General features: G+C 37.9%; 1 pseudogene; it reads left to right on the forward strand.

Moving 5' to 3' along the window:
* Nucleotides 1-1230: 1230 nt before the first annotated feature.
* Nucleotides 1231-2483, forward strand: LOC124087161 (tetratricopeptide repeat protein 5-like; annotated as a pseudogene).
* Nucleotides 2484-13979: the final 11496 nt, after the last annotated feature.

Here is a 13979-nt window from a genome sequence, read left to right on the forward strand (position 1 = left end):
AAAAAGCACTCAAGTTACAAATTTTGAAAGGCTAAAAATACATCATCTACCAGAAAACAGAAAAAGAACATTGTGTTTAGCTAATTAACTGCCTGACACTTTAGAATAACTTTCCTACTTGTTTTCCCTCTTGCTGATTGCATGCTCTTTATTGCCTCTTAATATGACAATTATTTTGCAATATCATTTTCCATAGAGGGAGGAGAAATGGAATTCAGTCTTAACTCAGCCACAGTTGATCAAAATTTATTTTTATTAATGAGACTTGGGTTTCATAAAATATTAAATTATTCACAAACTCTCTATATTACTATAAAGAATTTCTAAAAACTCCTATCTCATGTGATCCACATCAAAAAAAGTTGTTTATAATTGTGAAAGATCTTTTGTTTAAACTAGACATCAAGAGGGTGACCCATATTACAGAAGAATAGGACCACAGGGAGGGAGGAGAGAAAGGAAAGGAGAGGTACTGGGGAATGAAATTGACCAAATTATACCGTTATAATGTATGCATGTACAAATATGTAGAAAAAAATTCTACTACTATGTATATTTATAATGCACCAATAAAATTATTTAATTAAAAATAAAAATAAACTAGACATCAATGAGAAAAACAAAGTCTTGACTTATAATTTTACATAGTGCATTATCGGGGAAATTTCCACAGATTAGCTTCTGGTTCCACACATTTAGAATCTTGCTTTTATCTCTACCAACATCCTTTTTATGTTAGGGCTGAGGAACATATTCATAACATCTCACAATTCTAGCCCTGAATCTTCATGTGACAAGGTCAAGTCAAGGGCAACACAAGCATTTCTAGAAGCCATTTCTACACCAAGATGATTAGAAGCCTTAAATATACATGAAAGTGACTTAAAAACATGTAACTATATCACACAAAGTACAAACAAAACATATCATCAATTTGACTACCCCTTATCCAAATCCCAAAATGCCTGCTGCTACTCTTAAACTACTTAATTCAAGAGGAGGTGAGATGTATGGTCACAGTAGAAAGAGTATGCTCTTACTTGGCTCAAATAGCTAACAGTTGCAAATTTTATAAAAACATGATCGTGTGAGCACTTTGCCTGGGCTTTGGAACAGGCCCAACAAATGAGAGTACTAAAGTTTAAGCTTCATTAACTTCACAGAAAATCTATTTCTAATCACTGCTCTTACCACCCTTTATATTAATTAATTAATTATGGTGGCTTGGAAATGATGGCTGATGGTGAGGAAGAAATCAAGCAGATCTTGCAGAAAATTGCAGGAATTGGTGGATCAGCTCTACTCATTTCAAGGCTGCTATTTTCAGACACATAGTGTTAAGGAAGCTGGAGAAAGCAACAGGATGTGCAGAGGGGATGGAGAAGAGACTGCAGCAGATGAAGGAGATGGCAGGTTCTGTTCAGGGCAAAGTATACATTCTGATGCTAACAGGGAAGACACTGACTGTGAGTCCCAATTATAGCTTAAAGTTGAGAAGCTTCTGTAAAAGACTGTGAAGGTGGAGTTTGAGCTGGTGGGAGGCTGGAACCAGTTCAGTGAGGTGCACTGTAAAAGAAGGGATGTTGCACCAGCCACACCTCTTCTTGGGAGCCCTCACCCATTGCACAGGCAAAGTCTCCCTTTGAAAAACTTGTCAATGATGCTTTACCAACTACAAACTGATGCTGAAGATGAACATTCTTGCCATGGCATGCACAGGGTTCAACAGGCTAAATTAGCTATAAAGATGTATGCTTATGGTGATTGTTCTAGGTATATTCTGAGAAATGCATACTGACCAAAACCCTAAGATAGCCCAGCAAGCCCTCAGTGTCCAAGCAGACAAGGCTGACAGGACAGCTTCCAGTAAAATTGAATTTCATCTGAACAGAGAAGAACATTACAAAAGTATAAAGTGGGTTCTGGGGAGGCCCTGGAGAACCTCTCCTGTGCTCTGCCTGGCCAGAGCCTCAACAAAGACAGCAACAACTCCTGGGATTCCTGAATACATTAATCAGCCCCCTTGAAAACAGGGGAAAGGTGAAGACTGAAAAGAGGCACAGCATACTGAGAAGTACATGGCCAGCCCTTTTTGTGATGGATGCTGTCCAATCAAAGGCAGAAGGCCACCCTGGAGCTCATGCTACTGAATGGGCAGCAGCATGGTGTGAAGAGTGTACTGTAGTCCTGAAAAAAAAAAAAGTGGTGGTTAGCCTTACCACCAGAGAAAAGCTTCTCTCTACATTGGGCATAGTAGACTCAGGTGGATCCTATAATTTAGCACCAGTATTTAATGTGCTTCAGAGCTGGGGAGAGCTCATGGGCCCAACTTTCAGCTTCACCAAATTCAACACAAGGGCAAGGACTACTCCTTTTGCAGTATTTATGTGAAGTTGCCCCTCCTGCTAGTGGCGAATGGGAAGCTTCTAGGCTCTAACCACCTCACTACTCCCATAGTGGCATCACAGCAATATTGTAAATGACCTTCCTGAGTTGTATGCCAAAGAAAGAGTGAAGATGCAGAGAGAGCTCAGTACACTCGACAGCTGAACCAGCCATAACCAGTGACCCAACCAAGATGAGGAAGGGGTGTTAAATGAAGATTTTCCCTTCCTCTGCCTTGTAAGATACTTTGTCTGTTATCAGCCTGTTTTAGCTTTCTCCAGGGCCACACACTCCCCTGGTATACCAATTCTTCCTCTCCTGCTGGTCTGTATTTTAAACAAAGAGCATGAATTGGCAGACTTGTTGGGTTCTTGCCATAGAACAGAGTCCTAAGGGTTCCTGTTCTTGTCTCTTTCCTGAGTCTCATCTAGCTTTATCAGTTCAGTATGTATGGCTAAGGCAGAGGACTTAATTATCAATGCCTTCATTTTTTAGCAACATTTATTTTTATGTTTAAAATATAGGTCCTTCTCCTTCTCTGAGGAATTAAACAGAATTAAATTTGGGGGGAAAAATGTGTCTATCTTCTCCAAAGTCAAAACTTCTTAAAAGTAGGATTCTGTCCTATTCATCTTCACATTTCCAAACCTGAACACTGTGTTGCATACAGCAGACACTTGATAAATATGTGTTAACTGAGCTGAACTGAGATGGCAAAGAAGCCAGAACACTTGACAGTGCCCATGTATGTCAATTTTAGGGCATTTAATCCTTTCTTGCTTTAGAAAGAGAAGCATGCTGGTGTCAATCAGACATTTTACATTCAGCAAAAGATGACTGACCAATCTCAAGTTTAACAAGGCAAAAAAAAAAAAAAAAAACACACTGAGGAAACATTATTAGAGAATCATGAGTTTCAACAGGCAGTGTTATGCACACCAGACCAAAGTAGAGTAGAATCTGTCCACCTAGCAAAACAACAAAGACCAAAACAAATAATATAATAGAAACAAAGTCCAAAGGTAGTAGAATAATGAAAAGAACCATAGCACATTCATAAATGAAATTTGGCAATGTCTTAATGTTCTGTGATTACACCATCTTAGTCTGTTCATATTTCACTAACAAGTGACCCTTAGACTAGATGGCTAATAAACAACAGATACTTCTCACAATTCTGGAAGCTGAGAAATCCAAGATAAAGGAACCATCAGATTTGGTGACTAGAATCTGTTCCTAATCAGCCTTCACACCTTCACTTGGTGGAAGGAGCAAACTCTTTTTGGCTTTTTTTTTTTTAATGGGGTCTGCTATTTTGCACAGGCAGGTCCCAAATTCATAGGCTCAAGTGACCCTCCCACCTCAGCTTCTGGAGTAACTGGGACTTCAGAGATGCATCATCGTGCCCCAGTTCTAGGCCCCCCTTTTTTTTAAATTTATTTCACATTTGTAGAACAATGTTTTTCATAACTTTATTTTTATAAAGGATCAAACCCAGTGCCTCATGCATGCCAGGATAGCACGCTACCACTTGAGCCACATCCCCAGCCCTCTAGGCCTCTTTTATAAAAAATACTAATCCCGTTCATGCAGACTTCACCCTCATCTCCTCTCCTCCTCAAAATCCCTACTTCTTCTTTTTTTAAAGAGAGAGAGTGATTTTTTTAATATTTATTTTTTAGTTTTCAATGGACACACATCTTTATTTTATTTTTATGCAGTGCTGAGGATCGAACCCAGTGCCCCGCGCATGCCAGGCGAGTGCACTACCGCTTGAGCCACATCTCCAGCCCTATTTATTTAATATTAGCATTTAGGAGTTAGGATTTCAACATGAATTCAGGAGAAGGGAACACAAATATTAAAGCCATAATATTTTAGTCTACTTATTCAGCAGAAATTTAGTGAACTAAGCATCGTGTACTAAAACCTAGGGATTCCACTATGAGTTAAAACAGACATAGTCCCCAGACAAGAGAATTATAGAACATCATGGAGGATACACACATTGACTAAATTATCACACTAATAGAAGGATAATTGCAAACTGAGATAAGTGGTGAGAAGGAAAGAACCTAACTCCATGATGAAGGGTCTTAACTTATTATTTGGTGAACGATATCTTCCCTAAGAAATAAGACACATGAGCTGAGGTTTGAAGAATGAAAAGGAAATGAAATGAATAAAGAATGAAAAAGAGGATCAGCATCCAACAAGGGCAACAGACAGAGGAACAACATACGTAAAACTGCCATGGTGAGAAGGAGCTAGAAATTATCCATCGCCCTTCCTGGTTCACTCACTACCCTTCTCTCCCTCGCCTTGTACCCCCAAAAGCTAACCTCTCTATATCCTTTGCCTGCTTACATTTGTCCCATTGTTTAGGGTATATAATCTCCTCACTTTCCTCCTGATGGGTCTTGGGTTGACAATGGATGTGATCTTTTTTCCTATAAGGCTCACTTCCAGTTGGGTAGCCTGATCCTATAATTTCAGGTCAGGATAGCTCAGGAACCTGATGATTAATTATTCCTTCTCTTATACTTATAGAGACTAGATTCTTGGTAATAGCTTTAAGATATTTCATCTCTCTATTAGTCAGCTTTACATCACTGTGACCAAAACAAGAACAACATAGAAAAGGAAGTTTTTGTTTTGGCTCACAGTTCTAAGGGTTTAGTCCATGGCTGGGTGAGTCCAATGCTCATGAGATGGCACATGATGACTGCATGGTACAGGGGAGGGAAGTTGCTTGCCTCATGGCATCCAGGAAGCAGAGAGAAGGAAGGAGGAAGAGGCCATGGGGAAGATGAACCCTTCCAGGGAATGACTCCAGTGACCCACCTCCTCCAGCCATGACCCATCTGCCTACAGTTACCACTCATTCAGTCCATTCAAACTAGGATGGACTGATTAGGCCACAGCTCTCACATTCTAATCATTTAACACAGGAGTTTTAGGGGTATACCTTATATCCAAACCATAACAATCTCTGTTGTTGGCTTCCCTTAATTGTGCCCACATCATTGTGAATAGTTCCTATCACTCTCTGCTCAGTCACACAGTTTGAAAGTGCTAGCTTGTTCCTGCTGAGAATGTGAGGTAGTGTATATGAAAAACTAAGAGGAGATGATCGTAGTGTGAATATGAGGAGAGTGACAAAAGATGTGGCTGGAGATTTCCATAGGAACCAGACCATTCAAGGCCTTCTAAACCAACTGGGGAATTTTTATTTTTATCCTGAAAGCAATGGACAGACAGTGAAGAGCTTTTAGCAGAAGGGATGTAATAAGGTTTGCTATTTTGGTCAAAGCTAGACTAGAGTGGGTTGAGAAACAAGTGGGAAGTGAGAAAATGGAGATAACAAGGATTATCATCACTTATAAGTTTGATTTTTGCATGAAAAAAATATTTCAGGCAGTAGCCAGAGAAGAGATATAGCTATAGTGAAGAGTTTTATTAGAAAGTAAAAAGGATTGTGAACAGGAATGTTCCAGGTAGGAACATACAGTAGAGTGTACACAAAAGAAATCAGATGATGGTTTTTATATGGGTTTTAGAAGCAGAAAAAAAGTGCAGCTGATGGTACTGGCCATAAATAGAAGGAGAAGCCCCTGTTCCAATGTAACAGAAGGGAAGAGGATACATGCTAAAGTAAGCCTTTTATTTGCATAATTGTTAGGTAGGAAGAAATTGATGGTGGGGCTTTCCATCTGTTGGCTTCAACTTTCTTTGTAAAGTAGAAGGAAAGGTCACTCATCTCTTAGAATCGGAGAAAAAGCTGGGTTGATGTGGGAAGAGATATGGAGTTTGATAGAAGTGGAGATGGCTTAAAATATTTGTCCTTAGAAATAAAGTGCAGCTTAGACCAAGAGGTTATGACAGGAACATCAAGAAATTTTGAGAACCCTTTTGAGTTTCAATTTTGACAAACATGTTGTCCTCTACTACTCTACTTTATGCTGCTTGTCCCAAGAGATTTAAGCAGATCCAGCCTGGACCATGATCCTACACCTAGACATAAGACTACCTCATACTATTGGTCCAAGAGTGAACCTGACCCAAGCCAGGCCAGTCAGTGTCAGCCTGAAAATTTCACTGCCACCATCACAAATACTGTCTTTTCCCTTTCACTGCTAGCAAAAGCATTAAGATAATGTCAGTCTAATTAAGGCTTCCAGATGCCATCTTGTCATTGAGCTGCAGAGAAAAGCAGAACCCTAATGATAGCATTTGAATGCCTAAATCCAGCCATGGCTTCACCAATCCTTTAGTTTTCCACTTACATAAGCCAATAAATTTCAATTATTGCTTAAACTCACTTAAGTCAGATTTATAACTTATTCACTAAAAATTACATAGTAATCATAAATTTATAGTCCTACCAGTATTTCATCTTGCTTTCTCCAGAAATGCTGCACTGATTGAATATAGGCATGGAATGATGTAGGTGATTCTACAGCTTATCTAGAGGAAGTATTTTGCCAGGAAGGTGAATAATCAGGAAAAAAGGTACCAGAGATTGAGCATAAACCTCATAGCCAACTCTCTTCCCTTTAACTATATGCCAGACCTCACGTGTCTAGGTTAGGATTTCAGTTACATGAAACATAATTCAAGGATAGGTTCCCATCAAAAACAGTCTGATCTAGTCAACTGTCCCATCCCTACCATCCCTACTCCCCTATCATTGGCCAAGCAAGGAGATTCCTGGCAATACTATACCCACTGCAGACAAGACTGCCATGACATACTATGATATTAAAGAACAGGGAACCAAAAGAGGTTGAGATGATGAAAAAATGCAAAATAGGCCTGAAATTTTCAAAAGAACTCAGCCTGTGTGTTTCCAGATACAGCAAAGTAAGAATCAGCAATTATTGAAATCAAGAAAAAGTGTGAAGTCTTTCCAACTGCACTTCCTTATCAGGGACACAGCACTGGCAAATGTCATAGGTCCATGAATCATCTACACTCGTGTCTGGCAGGAAACTTCTAATAATTTATACATTCCATCTGGATGCAACTTAAAAGGCTAATTACCAGTGATACCAACTAATAGCAGTGATTAATGGATGAGGGTCTTAAGAATGAGTCCAATTGGAATCCTGAACTCAGCGTGACTACAAACAGACAAAAAGTTTTCCTTGATCATAAGCAGATGGTATTTAGAGCCTCCAATCTGATACAAATGAAAGGCAGTCCCCTTGTTGAGTAAATTATTTAAACTCCACTCCAAGATCAATAATTCAATTTAAAATGTCACTTGTGTCTTTGCATTATCACCCCTACTTTTTCCATAACTAAGAACATAAAGAAGTTTTTGAAAGAAGGAAAGGCCATCTGGCCCATCCTAGTTACCATTTATGGTTAATTATTATTAATATTAATAATTTTACATAAAAGCACACAAACCTTGAGGCTTCTGAGTCCTTCAGTAGACATTATAGATCAGGTAAGTCTTGCCAAGCCACAAAGCTAAGGAAGTAATTAGCTAGTAAATCCCACTGAAAAAAGTATTTAATCAAAATAAAAGTTGAGCTCCTGTACAGTATGTAATGACCTTTTCCTGAAAGACCATATATTTCCTAGTCCCATTTTCATACCAGATCCAATTCTCATTGCCCTTTGAAGTCAAAGTCACCTTTGCACATAGGAGATACAGATGGAAACTTGGAAGCAAGTGAAGAATAGAGTTCCTGTTTTATCCTAGCTGCTTTATGAAGCATCACCCATCCTTGAAAAACACACAGGGTCACTATAAAATAATACCCTGCTTTTGCAAAGGACTTTATTCCCAATGAAGCTTTGCCTTATAATTGTCTGCTTTTATTTAATTCCAAATTATTTTTTGTACAGTGGATAGCAGATATTTTATTCCCTGTTACACTGAAGATGAGAGGATTTTTATGGATTGATACTATTAGCAATCAGAGTATGTATTGTCTTACATCTTTATTCAAACCACTGTCAACTGTTCTCAGACTTTTTGGTTCCATATGTTTTCTTTCTCTTTTTAGTCCACAGTATCCATGCTTTTATAGTTTGCATTTCATTAATAGTAAATATACAAGAATTCCAAAATTTATCATACATACTATGTTTTTGTAAGACAATTTAGAGCATAGACAGGGGATCAAGTGATTTCTTCGTGCCTAACATGGAAATAATATCGTAAGAGTTAACACATGGAAAGCACATAGAACAGCAAAGACAAAGAGTGCTTCATAAATAATAATTATCCACAAACACAAATTTGTCTTTTTTCCCCTTTCTTTGACTTGCTTTTTCCCTGTGTCCTCTCTCCAGTATGGGCTGTTTTTAACTCTCACTGATTGCAAAAGTACTGGCATTCCAGGGGAATTACCCCATCATAATTATTCCCGACTTTTCCTCTTTTAAGTTCCCAAATAGTCTTTCTTTAGACTATAATCCTCATTATTGTTGTCAAGATCCGTTTGTATGTAAATAATCTACAAAGCTTTTGTTATTCTATTCTCAAAGAACATTGCTGTGCCACTTCTGCCACACACCTGTTTTTCTGCTGAACCCCACGTGGAGCTTGGCGGCTTCTCCCCACCTAATTTACAATACTTCCTGCCCTCTCAACTTGCTCTTCTCTTAGCTCAATAATCCACACACTGGCAGTCTCGGGGAAATTCATCTCACCTAAGTAGTTTTTACATCCTTCGGACAGCAGTGCTTCCCCAGCCCAGGCCCTTCTGGCCTCGCCTACTTTCATGCTGTTTAAAATGGAAAAGGAAGAGGGGGGTAGTATGGCTGACTCGAAAGGAGGCAGCATCTAAGCCCAGTTCTGATTACAAGTGTCAAGTTCTTTCTGAAATATTTCTGAGGAGTGAGAGAACAAGCAGATTTATAGGGTACATACTTCACTGGTTTTTATTTTGGTGGTGCGTGTAGATGAGAAAAGATTAAAAGCCCAAACAAATGTCTAAATCATTGTGCGCCCTCCTGCAGTACATTTCCCGGCCATTGGCACCATGGACAGTGCTTTACAAGGGAACACAGTCCCCTGGCTTGTTCCTTTCGGGAAGTGTGAGGAGAAAAAAAAATCCCCGAGAATCAGGAGGGAAGTTCTAAATTGTCAAAATATCATCATTCTTGAGAAATATATCATGAGAAAAAGTGATTCAATTTTTAATATGAGTTTTCTTTGAAGTTTTAAGTACCAAAAACTAATTCAAGGGTTTGGGTATGCTGTAATTCAAGGTGTGATTTATATTTAACATTTAAGGGCCTACGGTCTTATTTCTTCCAGAAATACAAGTCTGAGGCAAGAGTAATATCCACTGATTAGAAAACAGAGTTTCGTATCTCATGGTTCTGAATTCAGACCCCAGCTAACTTTCTAACCAAGTGCAATCAGACAAGTTATTTAACCTCTCAAGCATCTAAGCAATATGTATGATACTTAACTTCTCTAAGCATTTTCTGTGAAAGCAAAGCTCTTAGATTTGAGGAGGGCAACATAGGTAAGACTCTTTGCAACCACTAAATTAGAGGAGGGCAATTGTTGTATCAAATTTACTTTTTAAAGGAAGATTGGGTCTTAAAGGAAAAAAAATGCCTACAATTCAAGTTTATATTTTACCAAGAGTAAAACCTGGGACAGAGGAGCCTTTCTAAGCCTTTCAAATGACACCAAACAAGAAGTCACTGGATTCCATCCCAAACCAAGTCTCCTTTCCATATCCATATTTCAGTCTCACTCACCTCTAGCATCTAACTCATAACCACTTTCTCTCCCAGTTGGAAAACTGGGAATGCCCCTGCCTTTGATACTGATATTTTAATGCTTAAATACTGAGTCCAATGCTTATGCAGTCAACTTTCACATACAAAAGAATACAACATTCAGTATGCAAAGATGTTTATTTTCAGGGGCTTTGGGGTGGTTAATAATAAGGGTCAGATTACATATGTGATCAATTTTGGCCTTTTGCGTGTCAATTAACATATCGCACTTGGATATTTTATTGATAGCAAATCCTATACAGAGCTGTTATTATGCTCATATTTTAATGTCATAGGGGTCAGCATCGCCTGCACAGATATCTGCTGGCATATATTCAAATGCAGAATTGCTAGCTTTATCATTTAAAATGATTTAAGCCAATGAAAGGACACTCCATTTGTTTGCTCAATAGTCAATTGAAATGGAAACGGTTAGCTGAGTGCATCTCCCTTGAAAGTCTCTTCCCTCTAGTGCCAATTACAGAATATGAAAGGCATACTCCGCACAGCTTGCTCAGGATAATAAATCACTAAATTGGAAGCTTTGGTTACCTTGCTGATTTTGATAAGAAAATTAATAGAATTAGCAGCTTATCTGCCCGTCCAGGAGATTCACATTATGAAAGAAAAAAGAAAAAGAAGAAGGGGGGAAAAAAGAAAAAAAAGAATGAAAAAGAAAAGGAAAGAAATCTGTTTCTATAGCTAGGGCAGCCTGTATTTCTCCCTGGTGACAGGGAGACAGTTTGGATGGTTTCTTTTGGTCCCCTTATGGAGATAAAGCTCTGTCGAAAACAATGCAAGAAGCACTATCAATTATTGTCTACTTGTTCTGTTTTCATGCATAATTAAAGCTGGACAAAGCCAACATCGGATCAGACATTAAATAAGGTTGCATCAGGCCAAGTCCAGCAGCAGCCCAATTACTGATAAACAAAAATTCTGAACAGATCGAAATTGAAAAGTGGTGAGATTATTTTCCAAAAGAGGATTTACTATCTTGCATTTACTTGGAGAAGGGGATGGTGCAGTGCTTTCTTCTTTTTGTCCAGGGGGAGATAATTGTTTGCAATAAAGCTGCTGCTCTCAAAACAAAATGGAAAGACAAGAGTCATTTGTTCAAGAAGACCCTTAGTACCCTTCTTCCAGCTCCTTTTTCTTTAAATATATATGAAGATCTGTAATTATTTCTTTGAAGAACATTTTCAACAGCTGTAAATGATAATGAGCCAATCACTGTGTGCTTTTTTTTTTCTCCCAGCAGCTGCAGAGCTCCCCATTCAAAGCAATTAATTGATATTTGTAAAGTGCTTTGAAACGGAGAAGTGGAGCCTCATAAGTGCCAAATATTGTTCTTACTGCTGCTGCATTAGGAATTAGGAAAGCCAGCCCCTCTTCAGACAAGTCTCAGAAGAACAGCAGCAATTCTATGTATCTAAAACAATAACCTAAAACTCCATGGCACCCCAGAAAAGATCCAGATTAGTGAACTTTGCTTAGAAATATCAGAGGTTAATTCTAAAGATAACCTCACTGAAAATTATATATGAAGCATTAAGCAGGGTAAAGCTTAGTTCTCTAAACATTTGTCATTTTTGCATTTACACCAATGCATTAGTTTGCACCACACTTTTTTTAATGTACTTTTTAAGCAATATGGGTTGAAGACAGTGCTTGTTGGTACAACACGACTGAGTTGAGACTTTCATGGAATGTCAGACCACCAACTTAAAGAATGTTTGTCCTTACATTATTGAATGAAAATTCTTCTACCAAGACTCTTCAGATTATTTCAAATATTTCTTATTTCCAGGCAATATACAAACATGAAGAAATGCTTGAACATTGGCTATTAGTAAGGTTTCCAGTAGATTTCACCGTTTTCATTCAGTATTTCAAATTTTAAAAAACTCTTACACTACACTTCTGCTGTCCATGTTCCTGACAAGATTGGATGTAAGGACTGTTAGTACATTGATGTTATATGTTTCAAAGCACAAAGTAAAAGAAAGTCTTTCTAGAGATATTTCACAGAGATAGGTACAATTGAAATATTATTTCTCAGGGCAATAACTCCACCGATGGAGTCATAATCTGCTGGCATCTATTGCTGTTAAGAAGAGCTATGGTGGTAAAATTCTGCTCCAGTCATGACCAAGTACATGGATGAGTTTCCTTTTCCCTGATCCTAAAAAGCAGAAGCTTGCTTGAAAATCCTTTGTTGCTAGGCAATTAATTGTTGACCATTCTATGCCATTTCTTTATTAGGAAAGTAAGAAAATTATAAATGGTTAGCATCGCCCAACAATGCTTACACATACATTTTGAAACCAAAGATAGATATTTGTGAGTCAAACAATGGAACTAGTAAGCATGCATATATAACAAGTCAACAGGAAAACAATCACAGAATGCTAGAAGCCATGTATATAAGACAATTCACTAATTTTGCTGCCATTAAAGCAAAAATTACAAAGTTTGTTTTTAAAGGCTGAGCCTAAGCTTGGTACTTTTAATTTTAAGAAGTTATCTTTTTCCAAAGATAGATGGCCTCAATAAAGACACTGAACACTAGAAAATCTAAAACTATTTTTAAAACTTCTAATTGTCAACTCTCTAAGCAGAAATGCAATGTTTTGTAAAATTAAAGCAAGGAACTATGGACTCCTTTCTCCTGTCATCCTGGTTGCCCTGAGGTTGGCAAATAGAATCAAACTTAATCTCTCTGTATAGTGTAGTCAAAAAAAGGTCAATGAATGATTCTGCTGAAATTCGCAGATTAAGATTGGAAAAAGAGAGAGAAGGAAATAATATTAGTACTCCTCTCATTGCAAATTACATAGCAAACCTAATGTAGTTCCCCAGAACAAGACCTCCACGACTGAATATCTGCTTTTAGAATATTTATGTCCTTACTTTTAATGTACCTTGCACTAAGGTCTCTTGTACAAAGAGGTGGTTTACTTACAATGCTAAACCTAAAAAATTTTGACAGTTCCATCTTCTACAGAGTAATGGAACAGAAAAGAGAATTACCTTACCAACTTTTCTTTCATCTGAGCCAGGTTTAGGTTTAAGAGATGGAAATCAAATCACTTGATCATGCAACCCAAAAAGAGAATTTGAGAGAAATGAAACCAGTGTTGTTGCAAAATGTTTCTTTTTTATCATTTTTCAATTATGATCCTCACAGTACCATATAAGATGTATTATTACCCTCTCTTTAAAGTAATAAATCTGGGTTTCAGCTAGATTAAAGATGTTTTTTTTTTTTTTTTTGGTCGTGGGGGGCGGAATTTATAGGGAATTGAACTCAGAGGCACTGGACCACTGAACCACATCCCCAGCCCTATTTTATATTTTATTTAGAGACAGGGTCTCACTGAGTTGCTTAGCACCTTGCATTTGCTGAGGTTGGTTTTGAACTCATGATCCCCTGGTTTCAGCCTCCCAAGCCACTGGAATTACAGGTGTGCACCACCATGCCCACCGTAGATTAAGGATCTTGCTCAAGAGAACACAGAGGTGAGTTTAAATTTGGACATAGGCTTGAAAAATTCCAAAGTGCACACAAACCTGCTATGTAATAGTCTCCCTGTTGGCTAAAAACTAAATAACTTTTTAAGTTAATTGTCAAGCCACCAGCACAGTAAGAGACAATCAATGAACCATTGTAGTTAAGGGGCTGTACCATGAGTCCACAACTTACCAACTGTGACTATGGTAAAATTTCTTATGTTCTCTGCAATTGACTATTGGAATAATAGTAAAACAATATCCATATAGATTTTGCCAATTTTGAGGATTAAATAAAATAATTCATGTGTTGTAATTTGAATATG

The sequence above is a fragment of the Marmota monax genome, unplaced genomic scaffold (genome assembly GCF_021218885.2).
Source record: "Marmota monax isolate L192 unplaced genomic scaffold, Marmota_monax_Labrador192_F-V1.1 WCK01_AAM20220418_F8-fsc00012, whole genome shotgun sequence".
In the NCBI taxonomy this organism is placed as follows: Eukaryota; Metazoa; Chordata; class Mammalia; order Rodentia; family Sciuridae; genus Marmota; species Marmota monax.